At 40.4% G+C, this 17,538-nt stretch overlaps 2 protein-coding genes across 4 annotated transcripts in view; one reads left to right on the forward strand and one right to left on the reverse strand.

Moving 5' to 3' along the window:
* Positions 1-17,538, forward strand: part of LOC145509620 (uncharacterized) — a 533,964-nt gene that overhangs the window by 491,149 nt on the left and 25,277 nt on the right. The gene's annotated exons all lie outside the window — the stretch shown is intronic.
* PCSK1 (proprotein convertase subtilisin/kexin type 1) overlaps positions 1-17,538 on the reverse strand; it is a 101,412-nt gene that overhangs the window by 60,833 nt on the left and 23,041 nt on the right. The window lies entirely within an intron of this gene.

Raw genomic sequence — 17,538 nt, forward strand, 5'->3', positions numbered from 1 at the left:
TTTTCCCCCGGGGACAAGGCAGTGGTCAGCAGCTTGAGCAGTGAGAAATCTGACAAGTCTGAGAGACCCAGGGCAAAGAGTGGTCAGGCTTGCTTCCTTTCATGCTTCCAGGTCATTTCATTGCCCAGAAAGAACTTGTTCTACTGTGTAAGGTATTTAGCAGTCCTACCACCTGGCTATGTCCAGGTTCTAGGTCCAGAGATGCTTATGATGACACATTTTTGTGATCTGCTTGATTCTACACCTTCATTGTGGGAGTCTTCCACTTATGTGTATTTAGTGGTTCTCCACAGGTAGGTCCAGTCACAGGCTGTTTTATAAATTAATAAGCAGAATGTATAGTATATGATTCAGTTTCTGTAAAATGAAAAGAGACATGCTGGGTTCTGAGGAAAACTGAACCCAAGTCTCATTATTGTGTGTAATATCAGGGTACAACGTAAGGGGTGCTGGGATTCTATTTGGAATTGCAAAATAATTGCAAAATAATTGCAAAAAATTGCAAAATAATTTTGTGTCTGAAAAAGCATCAGATTCCCTCCCTGCCGGAACCCTTCACTGAGTCTGTGTAAGAAACCCATCCTTCTGTAGTTAACTTGACTCTTTACTATGGTGCAGGAACCATTTACTCATGACCCTGGGTTACATTATAAACTTCTCTACTGCTAACATGACTTCGAAGGGTACCATGGCCAGTTTCTTCTCTCTGATTTCTTGACCTTCTTCTGTATTTAAAAAAGAAAGGACTGAATAGGCCCATCACTCTTACTGGTGTGGCAAGATCAAATTTTGAGATATTAGCCAGGGTCCAGCCTCCTCTCCAGGGCTTCCCTGGTGGCTCAGACAGTAAAGAATCTGCCTGCAATGCAGGAGACCCAGGTTTGATCCTTGAGTTGGGAAAATCCCCTGGAGAAGGGAATGACTACCTACTCCAGTAGTCTTGTCTGGAGAATTCCATGGATAGAGGAGACTGGAGGGCTACAGTCCATGGGGTCACAAAGAGTCAGACACAGCTGAGCAACTAACACTACTACTGCTGACTTCCTCTCCTATCCAGTCAGGAGCAAGCACTGCTTCAGAGAAGACATGGGGTTTTATACCAAGAATACAAAAAGAGAGTAAGCAGTCAGTGCTTCGTTTTGAATCTCTGAAAATAAACTGCAAAGAAAGTAATCTATGAAGACAAGGGTATTGATATTCAAGTTTCCTTTGAGCTGCGAGAGGTCAAGCCCCAAAGGAATTTGGACATAAAGTTTGTGCTGTAAACAATAGAATGGAAAGAACCTGGGGACGAGTCACAGTGCCGTATCCCAGGACTAGATAAAGGTTATCTAGGCTAGGGGAAATAGCTACCTTGAAGAAAAAGCAACAGCAGAATATGGACATGAGACTTCAGCTCTAGTCCCAACATCTAGGAGAGAAAAGAGGTGACTGAGCTTTCTGTCGTTTCAGAGATTTGAGAGTATAGTCATTGTTCTAGGTTTTTAACAACCAGCATAGCACAAAGATTGGCCAATTAGAAAAGATAGCCAATCAGAGCAACTGATCATTCTGGAGTGTGTGTTGGCTAAATAACAGACTTGGACAGAATGCAGTGCTGCCTGATTTCCATTTGAGAATTCACGGTGGCAGAAGCCTTGTGTATGTGTTTCACTGGACAGTGTCAAGAGAGGAATAAAATAAATGAGCTAAGGCATGAGAAGGCAGAAGATACCTGTTTGAGTTTCTCTCAGGCTTCCAGCCATGTGGTGACAGCTGAAAGTGTGCAGCCCCAAGGGGGCTTGGAAGTGGCTGACAGCACCAGTGAACTCCAAGAAGCTTGAGCCCATGTTAGGGTCTCAGGCAGTAGCAGAAGTCGTGGGCATAATGTCCAATTTCCAAAGGGTAGGCAAGACAATTTAAATAGCAGCTGATGCCAGCAGAGAATAGAAAATGCCTGTTGACCACACACCCACACACATGCACACCCTATCAAGCCCTCTTTGGAATTTCCGTGTCATTCAGGGGAGAAAATAGAGAAAGGCAGAGTCTCATAACTGCCCAAGTTTGGACTTGAAATAGCTGAGCAATAGTTTTACTATGTTCTTGGGAACAAGTACAAAGTACTTGTATTTTATCAGGTTTTGTGCATTTAGACAGCAATGTGGATTTGTGATAAACATTACATATATTCACTGATAAATAAGGATGTACTTTCCACTGGGTGCCTAATCAGGCGTGCGTGTGCGCCGGTACTTGCGCACTTGTTTATAAAATCCAGGTGTCAGTGGAGGGGCCGACGTCTCTTTGAGGTTCTAATTAAATCTGCTCCCATGCTGTCCACTGTGAGGTGAGACTGCATTTCTGTTCCAGCCTCTCCAGAAAATACGCAAGAAGTAGGACACCACTCTGCTAGAACAGCACATTTCTGCATCAGTGGTTTCAGACGTTGGAAGTGGTAGAGATGTCCTGTTGGATGGAACTCTCATATGTAAAAAAAGCTAAAAGCAGGGTCGCCCTGACTAAGCAGAGAAGAGGGAACAGGAAGCAGCTCGGGGCATCAGTCTGGAGTATTTTCATGGAATAAAGGTGCCTCTGTAAAGAGCACCATTTTGAAAACCATTGCTTTATTTGTGTCGCTGGATATGTTACAGAGAGTGTATTAATGGATGGGAGTGCTATCAGTCTTAAATGCCTAGGTTTAGTTCCAAGTGGAATGCAAAATTTGTGCATAGAATGCTTCTAATTATGTCCCTTGGGTTTATAACTTCACCTGAGTCCTTCCCTTGCTGGATTTAAAGGAGAAGTGAAAGTTTTACCCTGGCAAATGCAGACCATCCCGTCAGCTCTCTTAAAAGAACTTGCTATATTTCACTCATTCATGTATTCATGTACTCATTCACTCATGCAACATATGTTTATTATGCTTTCACCAAGTACCAGGCATCGTGCTTAGAAACAATTTCCCTGCTCTCTCTTGACAATGACATCTTTACATGAATCCTTGGAACTATAAATGCTTTTGCCACTCAGAACAAGATCAGAACAAGCTGGGAACGTTTGGATATGTTTCTGTTGTTCAGTTGCTAAACCATGTCTGACTCTCTGCAATCCCATGGACTGCAAGCCAGGCTTCTCTGTCCTCCCCTGTCTCCTAGAGTTTGCTTAAATTCATGTCCATTGAGTCAGTGATGCACGCAAAGAGGCTTGTATAAATCAGTGAAGCTATAAGCCATGCTTTGCAGGGCCACCCAAGAAAGATGGGTCATAGTGGAGAGTTCTGACAAAACCTGGTCTACTGGAGGAGGGAATGGCAAACCACTCCGGTATTCTTGCTGCAAGAACCCCATGAACACTATGAAAAGGCAAAAAGCGGATGCGCTTCTAACAGTGTTTAAATACTTGAAGCTCTGAGTGCATTTAGTCGCTTTTGGAAAGGTAAACCCAGAATATCTAGAGCTTGTCCAGGTTGTCATGTTCACATAAAGAAGGATTCTGGTCTAAGGCACAGGGACACAAGCATTATATCACTGATCTTTTGATCAGTAGGCCAGCAGAGCCCCTCAAAAGCATTTCTCTTTGCTGATTAATTGGATCATATGTCATTTAAAAATGCAACCATGCTCTATACCTAGACTCCTGGGTAAATTGTGATGAAAAGTAGTATCTTTAAAAACATCTGGCACTTTATTTGTATCAAGTTATACACATAGTTAGATTGACTGTTTTCTGCTGGGCTCATTATGAAATGAGGAGTCTCTCCCATCTCCAGCTTCTCCACCTTCTTATCTTTCAGTATTTCAGCTTCATTTTATTTCCATGTCTTTAAATTACCTGATTTTCCTTTTTTGTTGATTTTTCATTTTATGCATTATCCAGCCTAAAAGCATCTAATTTTCTGTAACCACCATTGCACTCCAGCCGTGTACAGTAATGTCTGTCTCTTTATACAGGTTATATCACAACCCTACTTAAACACCTATTCAGTGTTTACATGATTAGATTATGTAAAGTCTTTCCACCTCTGAGGCATATTCTCTGCTGTGATTTACTTTCCCCTTTCTCTGCACTCTGTCATGTGTGTTCTTCCCTTAGTTTTCTGTGTGTTTATCACCAGTTCATCTCAAAATTCTCCCTGATTTGTCTAAATCTCCTCTCCTCTTGTTATGTTCAAATGCATCAATGTATCTGTCTGTCTCATCTTCCTGGGGATGTTCTTCCAGAGCCCTCCTGGTCTGTCCTGTTGGGACAAGACTTTCTTTGTACCTGATGCATCTGGGACACCTTCTTCATCGTCAGAAGTTCTCTTCACCATCCTCTTAAGTTGGAGCCAATTTCCTGGATTCTATCTCTTCTCTCTTCTTATTATTTTCCCTTGTATTTATAGAATACTGTTTAAAATGTAGTCCTGAAAAAGGGTATATATCTGAAAATACCTCAGATCTACCCTCACATTTCAGTAAGAATTTAATTGAATGTGTAATTTCACATTGGAAAAAATAATTTTCCTTGGAAATCTGTAAATATTGCTCTAATGTCGTACTACTGGCAAAAGTTTTGTTGAGAAGTTCAGAGTTATTTATGATTCCTGTTGTTTGTTCTTTTTTCTTTCTGGAGGTCTTACATTTTCTTTTGAAAATTATCCCCAGTATTCTGAAATTTCACAGTGAAGAACCTTGGTGTCCATTGTACTGGGCATTACATACATCTTTCAATCTGAAAACTCGTGTCCATCAGGAAATCTGAAGTTCAATCTGGAAATTCATTTCCTTCCCATCAACATTCCTTGTTCTCTCTTTGTAGGACTTCTATCTATCTATTATTTGGATGCTAGACCTCCTGGACTGGTCATTTTAATCCTCTGGGCTTATTTCCCATTCATGTTTTTATATCTCAGAGTCCCAAGTGTCTTATCCTTAGCAGTTGCTCTGCAAAAGATAGTTCAATCAGACAAAACTGAAGGAGTTCATATTAAGAAAATTCTCTCCTGCTGGGATGCCCTCCTTCTCTACTTCTGTATCATATTTCTGACATTCTGCCTTTCCTCCAAGATCTGAGCTGGGTCCTCTCTTCTGATTCTTCTACTCTTTCCCCACAGTACTTCAGTACATCTATTATTTACCTATGTGTTATATATTTTAGTGCTTAATTGAATTCTATATAAGCTTAGATTGCAAACTCCTGAAAGGCAGGGACCTAGTCATATATCTTTGTGTACCACCTACTATGCACATATTACCTCAAAAATCTAACTCAGTGCTTACCCCTGCCTAGTTCTTAATAAATGTCTGTTGAATGAATACATAAATGAAAGAAAGTGATGAAATGATGTATTTTATAAATCAGGTCACAGAAATTCCAGGTAGCTAAGGAATGACTTCAGCCAGTGAACAACCATGACCTGCAACAGCTACAGATTTAAAAAAAGAAAAAACAAAACTGTTTAATTTCAACTGAGAAAGAATGCGGAAAAATAGGCCTGTAAAATATGATGAAATATAGGGCCTCAAAGTTATGGTGTCTGAGTCTCAAAACACAGCAGAAACAGCTATTCAAAAATGCCAGTTGAAAACTAAGAAGGTGAAAGACATGTACTGTGATAACTATAAAACACTGATGAAGAAAATTGAAGATAATGCAAATAAATGAAAAGATATCTCATGATCCTGGATTGAAAGAATAAGTATTGTTAAAATATCCATACCACCCAGAACAATCTACAGATTTAATTCAATCTCTATCAAATAAACACCCATTACATTTTTCACAGACCTAGAATCCTAAAATTTACATATAATCACAGAAAACCCAGAATAGCTGAAGCAGTCTTGAGAAAAACAAACATAGCTAGAGGTATCATGCTCCCTGACTTTAGACCAAACTACAAAGCTACGGTAATTAAAGCAGTTTAGAAGGACAATTTACTGAATGAAAGAAAATATTTGCAAATGATATGACCAGTAAGGGATTAATATCCAAAATATATAAAAAAGTTTATAAAACTCTATATTTAGAAAAAACTCAATTGAAAAATGAGCAGAGGACCTGAAAAGATATTTTTCCAGTGAAGGCATTCGGATGGCTAATGGGCACATGAAAAGATGCTCAACATTGTTAATTATTAGAGAACTGCAAATCAAAACCACAATGAGATATCACTTCACACTTCCCAAACATCAGAAAGTCTACAGATAACAAATGTTGGAAAGAATGTGGAGAAAAGGGAACCTTTGTACCCTGTTGGTAGCAATGTAAATTGGTGCAGCCACAGTGAAAAGTATTATGGAGAGTCCTCAAAAAAACAACATAGAACTACCGTATGATTCAACAATTCTACTTCTGGGTTTACAGACAAAAAAAAAAAAAACTAAAACCACTTAATTTGAAAAGATATAGGCACCCCAGTATTCAAAGCAGCATGTCAAGATATGAAAGCAACCCAAGTGTCCATCAACAGATGGATGGATAAAGAAGATGTGGCATATATACACAATGGAATACTATTCAACCATAAAAGAGAATGAAATTCTGTGATTTGCAACAACATGGATGGGCCTGGAGGGTATTATGCCTAGTGAAATAAGTTAGGCAGATAAGGACAAATTCTGGAGGTTATCACTTATGTGGGATCTAAAAAAAATAGCACAAATGAATATATTTGACAAAACATAAACAGAATCACAGATATAAGCAAACTAGTGGTTACCAGAGAGGAGAGGGAAGGCGTGAAGGGCAAGATAAGGGTATGGGATTAAGAGATACCATTGCTATATATAAAGTAAATAAGCAACAAGATTATATCATGCAGCATAGGGAAATATAGTTATTGCTTTATAATAACTTTAAATGGAATGTAATCTGTAAAAATTTTGAATCACTATGCTATACACCAGAAACTAATATCACATTGTAAATCAACTGCATTTCAATTAAAAAAATGTTAAATGCCAGTTGAATAATTATGTTATTTTTTTCCCACAATGTATATACATAAATCCAGTTTTAATCCTATTTGGCATTGATTCAGGCAGGGTTATTGATTGTATTTGAGGAGGATATTTAATCAGTAAGGTTTATAATTGATCTACAAAATTATTTTCCAGAGGCCCTTTATTTTGCCATTACCTCTGTGTGGTAAACCTTAACAGAGTTCTTCTAGAGAGGACTATAAGTAAAATATGAATTTTAATTTTATTTAAGGGAATAGAATTGCTTTACAAAATCAAGGATGGAACAGTGTGAAAAAGAAAATGGCTATCCTGGCTCTATCAGAGTACTGTGTCAGTGTGGCTACAGGAGGTATTTTGAGCATCACCATAAAGCACTGTTGAGGGAGATCCAAGTGTGATTTTTCTGCTGACTATGACAGGCTTCCCTAGTGGCTCACATGGTAAAGCGTCTGCCTGCAGTGTGGGAGACCTGGGTTCTATCCCTGGGTTGGAAAGATCCCCTGGAGAAGGAAATGGCAACCCACTCCAGTACCCTTGCCTGGAAAATTCCATGGATGGAGGAGCCTGGTAGGCTACAGTCCATGGGGTTGCAAAGAGTTGGACACGACTGATCAACTTCACTTTATGACAGTGTGAGCTGAGGTCTGAATGTGTAATTGTTTCCAGAGTGTACATGGGGTGTGATTCATTGACCTTTCAGCTAACTAGATGCAATCAAAAGTGGTATATTGATTTAATCAGAAGAAAGACTTTGTCAACAAGTAAAAGCCTTAAATCTAAAAATAATCTTAAGTATGCAAAAACATCCCTGAAACACAAATGGGCAGAGTACTGCATCTGTTGGTCTACACCAGAACTGTGTCCATGCTGCCAAAGGGGGAATTCAGGAAATCATCAAGGTGAAGCAAGACAGTAACAAAAACAAAAAAATGCAAACTGGCTTTCCTTAGTTCTGCTGAGCAGGATTTTTTATCTGAAATGCCTACATAATTTCTTCAAGATTTATCTCTAATTTGTATCCATAGAAATGCTTTTTTGACTTTGTCTAATTCTTCAGATATAACTTTTTCTTGCTCAGCTATTATATAAGGCCTTGGAGCCTTGAAGCCTATCCGTCTGGTATCCTAAAAAATAGCTCCATATTATTGCAACCGTACTATGTAACAACCATCATATATGTATACCTCATCAGACCCATATTACAGACAAGGAAACCCAAGCCAGAGAGATTAAATAACCTGGCCAAGGTCATGAAACCACCGAGTTCCTAAGTAAATATTGGAACTTGGGTCCAAAGTTAATCCCTTTTAAAATTCTATATTTCTAAATTCATGTCATTATAATACAAAAGAGGTGTTGGTAATTGGTTCACTGTCAACAGACACAGCACTGTGATTTTATTATCCAGCAGATCAGCCATTTTACTGTGCCCATATTTTTGCAACCAAAAGATGCGATGTTGTGGATATCTGGCAGAGGCAAGGATACAGCTGTAGTTGTCAAGTTGGCAGTTATGGGGTTTATGACCCACTCCCTGCGTGTTGAGCCTGGTGGGACACACAAAACCCTGAACATCCAGCCCCCTTCCTTGGTAAGCTAAACAGACATTGTTTCTTTGAAAAATTCCCTCATTTCCCAAGCATTTCACCAGTGGCAGTTGAAATGATTTTAGGTGGGCCACTGAATCTCAGAGAGAGATGTATTCCCTTTTCTATCTTTCCAGGGACCATCAAGAAGAATGGCTCAGCTTGATGGTAACATGCTTTTAAAACTCCTGCTAATCTCTTTTGCCAATAAAGTGAAAGCAGGCATTTGATTCAGAGGCTTTGGCAAGCAACAGAGCATTTATTTTATTAGTAGCTTCTATTTATGACAGTTGATGTTGTGACAGTGATATAAATTGTCCTTTCTAAATGAATTTAGGCTAAAAAGTGACTCAAATGAAATAATGATATTTTACAGAATAATAATACAGACACATGGCGATAATACATGTTAAAAAATAGTACAGTTATATGGCAAAATAGTCAACCCAGAACCTGAATGACTGGAATACAACCCAAAGAGAATAGGCAGGTTCTCAGACAGTCCATCCTGAAGCAGGTCCTGAATTAGACTCTGCTCCAGCTCAGTTGCAGGGAGATGATGTCCCCAACTTCTACAAAGGTGAACAAATAGGAAGTTCTTTTTTACAGGAGAGAAATTGTGCATTTAAAACAATTTAATCATGTAAGCCTTGGTCACAATAATTAGGTGCTGTCATAAATAGAGTGACCAATCGGTGACTTTTGTTCTAGGTAAACTATAAATAACCTCTGGAAATGAGATGAGGTTGTTTATAAAAAGATAACAGATAATGAACCTTGACTTCCAAGTTCTACTAATTAAGAGCTTCATTTGAAGGGATGAAACCAGAATACGAAGGCAATACATGTTGTCACAAGAAGCAGCCTGCCAATGCAGGAGATGCAGGTTTGATCCTTAAGTTGGGAAGATCCCCTGGAGCAGGAAATAGCTATCCATTCCAGTATTCTTGCCTGGAAAATTCCATGGACAGAGGAGTCTGGCGGGCTACGGTTCATGGGGTTGCAAAGAGTCCAACATGACTGAGGAACCGAACACGCACACAACTAAGCAACTGAGCCTGTTGTCACAACTAAAGAACGTCTTGCTTCCTGTACAGATTCTCTCCTTAGGATGCAACTATGGGGGACTTAATGATGGCCCTCCTACCCAGCATTAGCTGAGAATGTACACTTCATGCAAAGCAAACATCCTAGATCCAAACTTGGTGATTTGATCCCGTCATCTGGCTTTAAACACCTTCTCCGTGCTCGTGCTCCTATGTCAGCTCCATCAGGGTGACATTCTGTCTCTTTGCCACTAGAACGTGTGGTAAACAGTCCTGAATATGTGCTGATTGAATCAATGCAGCCTGCCACTTAAGCTCCTGATTTTCTATAATCATTTCAGGAAGAAATTGTCCTACAGTGTTTTTCACTCTTCCCCAATCTCTAAAATAGACTCTCTATAGCACGACATGACGTTACTCCATGTATCAGGGTTGTCACTAGGAGAATTGAAAAACTAAGGCAAACACTGGCCTCCTCAGGTGCTGTGAGCCTCAGGAAGCTGGTTCCCTCACCAAACAGCCCATGTGGGTAAACCTTCCAGACTCTTGCCACTGCCTTTTAATACTTTTCCCAGGTATCATTATTTTTCACTGTTGAAGTATCTGACTTCAGCAGCCTTCTTTAAAACTTCTAGAATGTCTGCTTCTAGATAACTAAGCTTGTTAGAATTCTGGGATGTGTAAATATTCAATATAAATAAATAAAGCAATGACTACAGCCATGAAATTAAAAAGGACACTTGCTATTTGGAAAGAAAGCTGTAACAAACCTAGACAGCATATTAAAAAGCAGAGAAATCCTTTGGCCAAGAAAGGTCCATATAGTCAAAACTGTGGTTTTTCCAGTAGTCCTTTATGGATGTGAGAGTTGGACCATGAAGAAGGCCGAGCACTGAAGAATTGATGCTTTTGAACTTTTGTGTTGGAGAAGACTCTTGAGAGTCCCTTGGACTGCAAGCAGATCCAACCAGTCCATCCTAAAGGGAATCCACCCTCTATTCATTGGAACGACTGATGTTGAAGCTGAAACTCCAATACTTTGGCCACCTAATGTGAAGAGCTGACTCTTTAGAAAAGACCTTGATGCTAGGAAAGATTGAAATCAGGAGGAGAAGGGGATGACAGAAGATGAAATGGTTGGATGGCATCACTGACCTAATGGACATGAGTTTGAGCAAGTTCCAGAAGATGACGAAGGCAGGGAAGCCTGGCGTCAGGTAGTCCACAGGGTCACAAAGCGTCAGACACGACTTAGCACCTGAACAACAACTATATATATATGAGCACACACATATGCACACATACATGTATATTTCTTCTGGTTGGACTGAAGTGCTCTGGAGAAGCAGGGGGAAGCTTTTCCATGACGTGATTAGTAGAGTGTGGCATGAACTTAATACATGGGCTTTGTGACATATTTTTAGCTGCTGAGAACCATTTTCTTCTCTTCTTCATTCCCAGTTGTGATCAGTCCAGCTGGGGTTTCCAGATAAATAACCTCTGAACAAGTGGGGTGCTGGTGTAAACATTAAGTAAATACAGCCTAATAATATTTTGAAGCTCATTCATTTTTTTACAGCTTGAATTTAAACCTGTGCCAAGTGATTTCCCAAGGTGAAAAGTGAAAGTGAAAGTGTTAATCGCTCAGTCGTTTCCAACTGTTTGCCACCCCATGGACTGTAGCCCGTCAGGCTCCAACTGTCCATGGGATTCTCCAGGCAAGAATACTGGAGTGGGTTTCCATGCCCTTCTCTGGGGGATCTTCCCGACCCAGGGATCAAACCCAAGTCTCCTGCATTGCAGACAGATTTCCCAAGGTTGAATCTGTTTTACCCAAGTAGATCCTTTCAGAGGTAATGAGGTCTTCACATTCCAGCCTCCGTGAGCTCTGCTGATTCATTTCAGTGTGCCACAGTTAATTTATTCTATCAATTAAAAGTTTTGTTTACTATTAAAATATAAATACACCTCCACCAAGAAAGGTAACATTAACTCCCACTAGTGAGGATAGTTTAACACAAAAACTTTCCATATCCCTTCTTGAAGGCAAGTTTTGATGATGATTATGGACCTATTACTTGCCAAGTGGGCCTCAGGGCTTTTGATCTTATTCTTTCCACCTTGCACAGTCTTCTCCCGGATGTCCGTGTGAGTTGTTCCCTCACCTTTCTTCTGGTTTTTGCTCAGATGTCACTTTGTCAGTGAGCCCTGCCCTAAACACTTCATAGGAGGAGCACTCAGCCCTCTTATCCTGCTCTATTTTTTCCCATAACATTTGTCACTATCTTACTACATATTTACTTGTTTATTAACTCGATACCTTTCTCCTTTACTAGAATTTAAACTCCAAGAGAATTGAGACTAAATATTGTAAACTTTTATATTCCGAGTGCCCAGAATGGTACTTGGCACTGTAGGTTCTCAATAAATGTCTGTGAATGGATGAAGATACAGGAAGATACAGGATGCTCTAGAAATATCTCACCAGGACTTGGCACATCTTCTTGGAAGAGGCCATGTTTAATGTTAGCTCTGAAGCACAACTAAGAGATGTTGGGCTGTAGAAGGATAATGAGTGTGTGTGTGTGTGTGTGTGTGTGTGTAAACACCTCAAGGCAAATGAGAGCATGATAGCTTCAAGGATCTAAGGGAAGTTCCTATATGGTTGTATTGAAAAATGAATGAAATGAGACAGAAATGAGTCCGTAAGAACTGGAACTGTGGGGTACTGGGTTATTCGTATTGTTATAAGATCATAGGAATGTTGGGCTAGTATTGGCAGATCTTCTAATTTTTCAAGAGAAACTGGATTTTGAAAGATTGTCTCAAATTGATAAAATGCTATAGAGACTAAATAAAACATCCATGTATTAGGTATAGCTCCTGACAATTCCTTTTAACCTCTGCCCTCCACAGTAACATACATGTTTCTAGCCCTCCTTAAGCTCTCCTCTAGCCATGCATGCAAATGTATATTTAATTCTTCTGAACCCAAATCTCAGCCCATAACTTATGTGTTGTCTTTGAAACTCAATATGTGTTCCTACCTGCACAACTTTGTACAAGTGAGTCCCTTAGAATTCCTGACTCTCCTATCTTTCATGTTTCCTTTAAGGGACCAGAAGGTTCCCCTGAACTCAGAGTGGATCAGTCACTGTCCTCCATTTGGAAGCCACCTCTCCCAGCAAAGCTCTTCTGCTGGGCCATGTACCCGATGAAGGCCACCTAGGCAGGAAGCCGGACTTCTTTGTGCTGGGTTTACACCTCATTTGTGCAGCTTTCAGTTGGGCTTTGAAACTTTATGCATTTCGTCTTTCTTATATTGCTGACCTTGCTCTGGAAAATAGATTTTAAATCATATATATATATTTACATGAAAGGAGATTGTCAAGATAAGTTGTGTTCCCTGTTTTCATGAACTAACAGCTTGTCCAGTCTCCTGTCACAGAATTACGGACCAAGGGTCAAATCTGCCCAGTCACCTATTCATATACAGTCTGAGAGCTAAGGATGATCATTGCATTTTTAAATAGTTGAAACTTAAAAAGAATAATAGTATTTTGTAACACATGAGCATTTTATGAAATTCATATTTGTGTCCATTAACAAGCAGCTACACTTACTTGATTAGGTGCTGTCTGGGACTGCTTTTACACTACAGTAACAGAGTTGAATAATTGCAAGAGACAGCAAGGAAATCCAATCAGTCCATCCTAAAGGAAATCAGTCCTGAATATTCATTGGAAGGACTGATGCTGAAGCTGAAACTCCAATACTTTGGCCACCTGATGCAAAGAACTGACTCATTTGAAAAGACCCTGACACTGGGAAAGATTGAAGGCAGGAAGAGAAGGGGACGACAGAGGATGAGATAGTTGGATGGCATCACCAACTCAATGGACATGAGTTTGGGTAAACTCCGGGAGTTGGTGTTGGATAAGTAGGCCTGGCGTGCTGCAGTCAGTGGGCTCTCAAAGAGTGGACACGACTGAGCAACTGAACTGACTGCAAAAGATACCACATGGCCTACAAAACCTAAAATATTTACTACCTAGCCCTTTACAAAATGGCTGTCTGAGGAGGCCTTACAGATAGCTGGGAAGAGAAGGGAAGCGAAAAGCAAAGGAGAAAAGGAAAGATATTCCCATCTGAATGCAGAGTTCCAAAGAATAGCAAGGAGAGATAAGAAAGCCTTCCTCAGCGATCAATGCAAAGAAATAGAGGAAAACAACAGATTGGGAAAGACTAGAGATCTCTTCAAGAAAATTAGAGATACCAAAGGAACATTTCATGCAAAGATAGGCTCGATAAAGGACAGAAATGCTATGGACCTAAGAGAAGAAGAAGATATTAAGAAGAGGTGGCAAGAATACACAGAAGAACTGTACAAAAAAGATCTTCACGACCCAGATAATCACGATGGTGTGATCACTCACCTAGAACCAGACATCCTGAAATGTGAAGTCAAGTGGGCCTTAGAAAGCATCACTAAGAACAAAGCTAGTGGAGGTGATGGAATTCCAGTTGAGCTATTTCAAATCCTGAAAGATGATGCTGTGAAAGTGCTGCACTCGATATGCCAGCAAATTTGGAAAACTCAGCAGTGGCCACAGGACTGGAAAAGGTCAGTTTTCGTTCCAATCCCAAAGAAAGCAATGCCAAAGAATGCTCAAACTACCGCACAATTGCACTCATCTCACACGCTAGTAAAGTAATGCTCAAAATTCTCCAAGCCAGGCTTCAGCAATACATGAACCGTGAACTTCCAGATGTTCAAGCTGGTTTTAGAAAAGGCAGAGGAACCAGAGATCAAATTGCCAATATCCACTGGATCATCGAAAAAGCAAGAGAGTTCCAGAAAAACATCTATTTCTGCTTTATTGACTATGCCAAAGCCTTTGACTGTGTGGATCACAACGAACTGTGGAAAATTCTGAAAGAGATGGGAATACCAGACCACCTGACCTGCCTCCTGAGAAATCTGTATGCAGGTCAGGAAGCAACAGTTAGAACTGGACATGGAACAACAGACTGGTTCCAAATAGGAAAAGGAGTACGTCAAGGCTGTATATTGTCACCCTGCTTATTTAACTTATATGCAGAGTACATCATGAGAAATGCTGGGCTGGAAGAAACACAAGCTGGAATCAAGATTGCAGGGAGAAATATCAATAACCTCAGATATGCAGATGACACCACCCTTATGGCAGAAAGTGAAGAAGAACTAAAGAGACTCTTGATGAAGGTGAAAGAGGAGAGTGAAAAAGTTGGCTTAAAGCTCAACGTTCAGAAAACTAAGATCATGGCATCTGGTCCCATCACTTCATGTCAAACAGATGGGGAAACAGTGGAAACAGTGTCAGACTTTATTTTTTTGGGCTCCAAAATCACTGCTGATGGTGATTGCAGGCATGAAATTAAAAAACGCTTACTCCTTGGAAGGAAGGTTATGGCCAACCTAGATAGCATATTGAAAAGCAGAGACATTACTTTGCCAACAAAAGTCCGTCTAGTCAAGGCTATGGTTTTTCCAGTGGTCATGTATGGAAGTGAGAGTTGGACGGTGAAGAAAGCTGAGCACCGCAGAATTGATGCTTTTGAACTGTGGTGTTGGAGAAGACTTGTGAGAGTCCCTTGGACTGCAAGGAGATCCAACCAGTCCATCCTAAAGGAGATCAGTCCTGAGTGTTCGTTGGAAGGACTGATGTTGAAGCTGAAACTCCAATACTTTGGCCACCTCATGCGAAGGGTTGACTCATTGGAAAAGACCCTAATGCTGGGTAGGATTGGGGGCAGGAGGAGAAGGGGACAACAGAGGATGAGATGGTTGGATGGCATCACCGACTCAATGGACATGGGTTTGGGTGGACTCCGGGAGTTGGTGATGGACAGAGAGGCCTGGCGTGCTGCAATTCATGGGGTGGCAAAGAGTCGGACACTACTGAGGGACTGAACTGAACTGAGCCCTTTACAGAAGTTTAAATCTAGAGAAAGAATTACTAGACTTTGGGATTTCCTGGGTCAGTAAAATTAAAGAATCGGAGAGGAAAGGAAACACAGGGCTTGCCAACATTTAGTTTCTTACCAAGTGAAGACAAACGTTCCTCTCATCACCAGAATTTAATAAAGGAAAGTGTATTATAGCACAAAGAAATGAGAATGAACATACTCATAGAATAAAGATAATATTGTGCATTTCAGAGCATGGGGCCTTAGAATTAAACCTAGCTGGCTTGAGTCCAAGGTCTAGTTTCCTATATCTGTGGAAAATAGGTCTCATTACTTAGCCCTTTTAATCTTTAATTTCCTTAATTTAAAGGATGTCATAAAAAATTTCAAGACTTAATCTTTTTAGTGTTATTTCAATAAAATGAAAGGTTTCTAGGTTACCATGTTATCTTCACCCAGCTCACATCCTCAGATCTCACCATACTGAGCATGCCTGTAACATGGGGATATGTCTCATGTTTTGGCATTTATTTTTCATCACCTTTATTTGTACATTCCAGTACCAAATTAGTCTTAATATCCTCAAAGGCAGAGAATACAATTTGTCATTTTTTGCACCATTTTGGTGCCTAATATGATACCAAAAATACAGTTAGTGCTCCTATACCATGTACCATTAGTCCCCTTGATGCAGCAGACTCCTGGCTCTCCGTGTCTCTTCTGCATTATCCATAGAAAATACTGAGTCTAAGAAACAAATGCAATCATCAGTCTTTTCTACTTACTAGAAATAAATGACTGCTCTCCAGATCTGCTTAGCATGGTCCAGTGTTGGCAACCCAAACATGGCAGAATACCTCCTTTTACTTCTTTTTATGTAATTCATTTCTCCTATGGTCATATACAGAGAAGGCAATGGCACCCCACTCCAGCACTCTTGCCTGGAAAATCCCATGGACAGAGGAGCCCGGTAGGCTGCAGTCCATGGGGTCGCTAAGAGTCAGACACGACTGAGCGTCTTCACTTTCACTTTTCACTTTCATGCATTGGAGAAGGAAATGGCAACCCACTCCAGTGTTCTTGCCTGGAGAATCCCAGGGACGGGGGAGCCTGGTGGGCTGCCGTCTATGGGGTCGCACAGAGTTGGACATGACTGAAGTGGCTTAGCAGCAGCAGCAGCATGGTCAAATAACTGACCACTTCTAGATGTTCAAGCTGGATTTAGAAAAGGCAGAGGCACCAGAAATCAAACTGCCAGCCTCTGTTGGATCATCTAAAAAGCAGAAGAATTCCAGAAAAACATCTACTTCCACTTTGTTGACTACGCCAAAGCCTTTGCCTGTGTGGATCACAACAAATTTGGAAAATTCTTAAAGAGATGGGAATACCAGACCACCTAACGTGCCTCCTGAGAAATCTTTAGCAAGTCAGGAAGCTACAGTTAGAACTGGACATGGAACAACGGACAGGTTCCAAGTTGGGAAAGGAGAACGACAAGGCTGTATATCGTCACCTTGCTTATTTAACTTATATGCAGAGTACATCATGGAAAATGCCAGACTGGATGAAGCACAAGCTGGAATCAAGATTGCAAGGAGAAATATCGATAACCTCAGATATGCAGATGGCACCAGCCTTATGGCATAAAGAGAAGAGGAACTAAAGAGCCTCTTGATGAAAGTGAAAGAGGAGAGTAAAAAAGCTGGCTTAAAACTCAACATTCAAAAAACTAAGATCATGGCATCCAGTCCCATCACTTCATGGCATATATATGGGGAAACAATTGAATCAGTGACAGACTTTATTTTCTTGGGCTCCAAAATCACTGCAGATGGTGACTGCAGCCAAGAAATTACAAGATACTTTCTCCTTGGAGGAAAAGCTGTGACCAACCTAGACAGCATGTTAAAAAGCAGAGACATTACTTTACCGAAAAAGGTCCATATAGTCAAAGCTATGGTTTTTCCAGTAGTCATGTATGGATGTGAGAATTGGACTATAAAAAAGCTGAGCACCAAAGAATTGATG

This window comes from Giraffa tippelskirchi, chromosome 6 (assembly GCF_054371585.1).
Source record: "Giraffa tippelskirchi isolate mGirTip1 chromosome 6, T2T-mGirTip1v1.2.pri, whole genome shotgun sequence".
Lineage (NCBI taxonomy): Eukaryota > Metazoa > Chordata > Mammalia > Artiodactyla > Giraffidae > Giraffa > Giraffa tippelskirchi.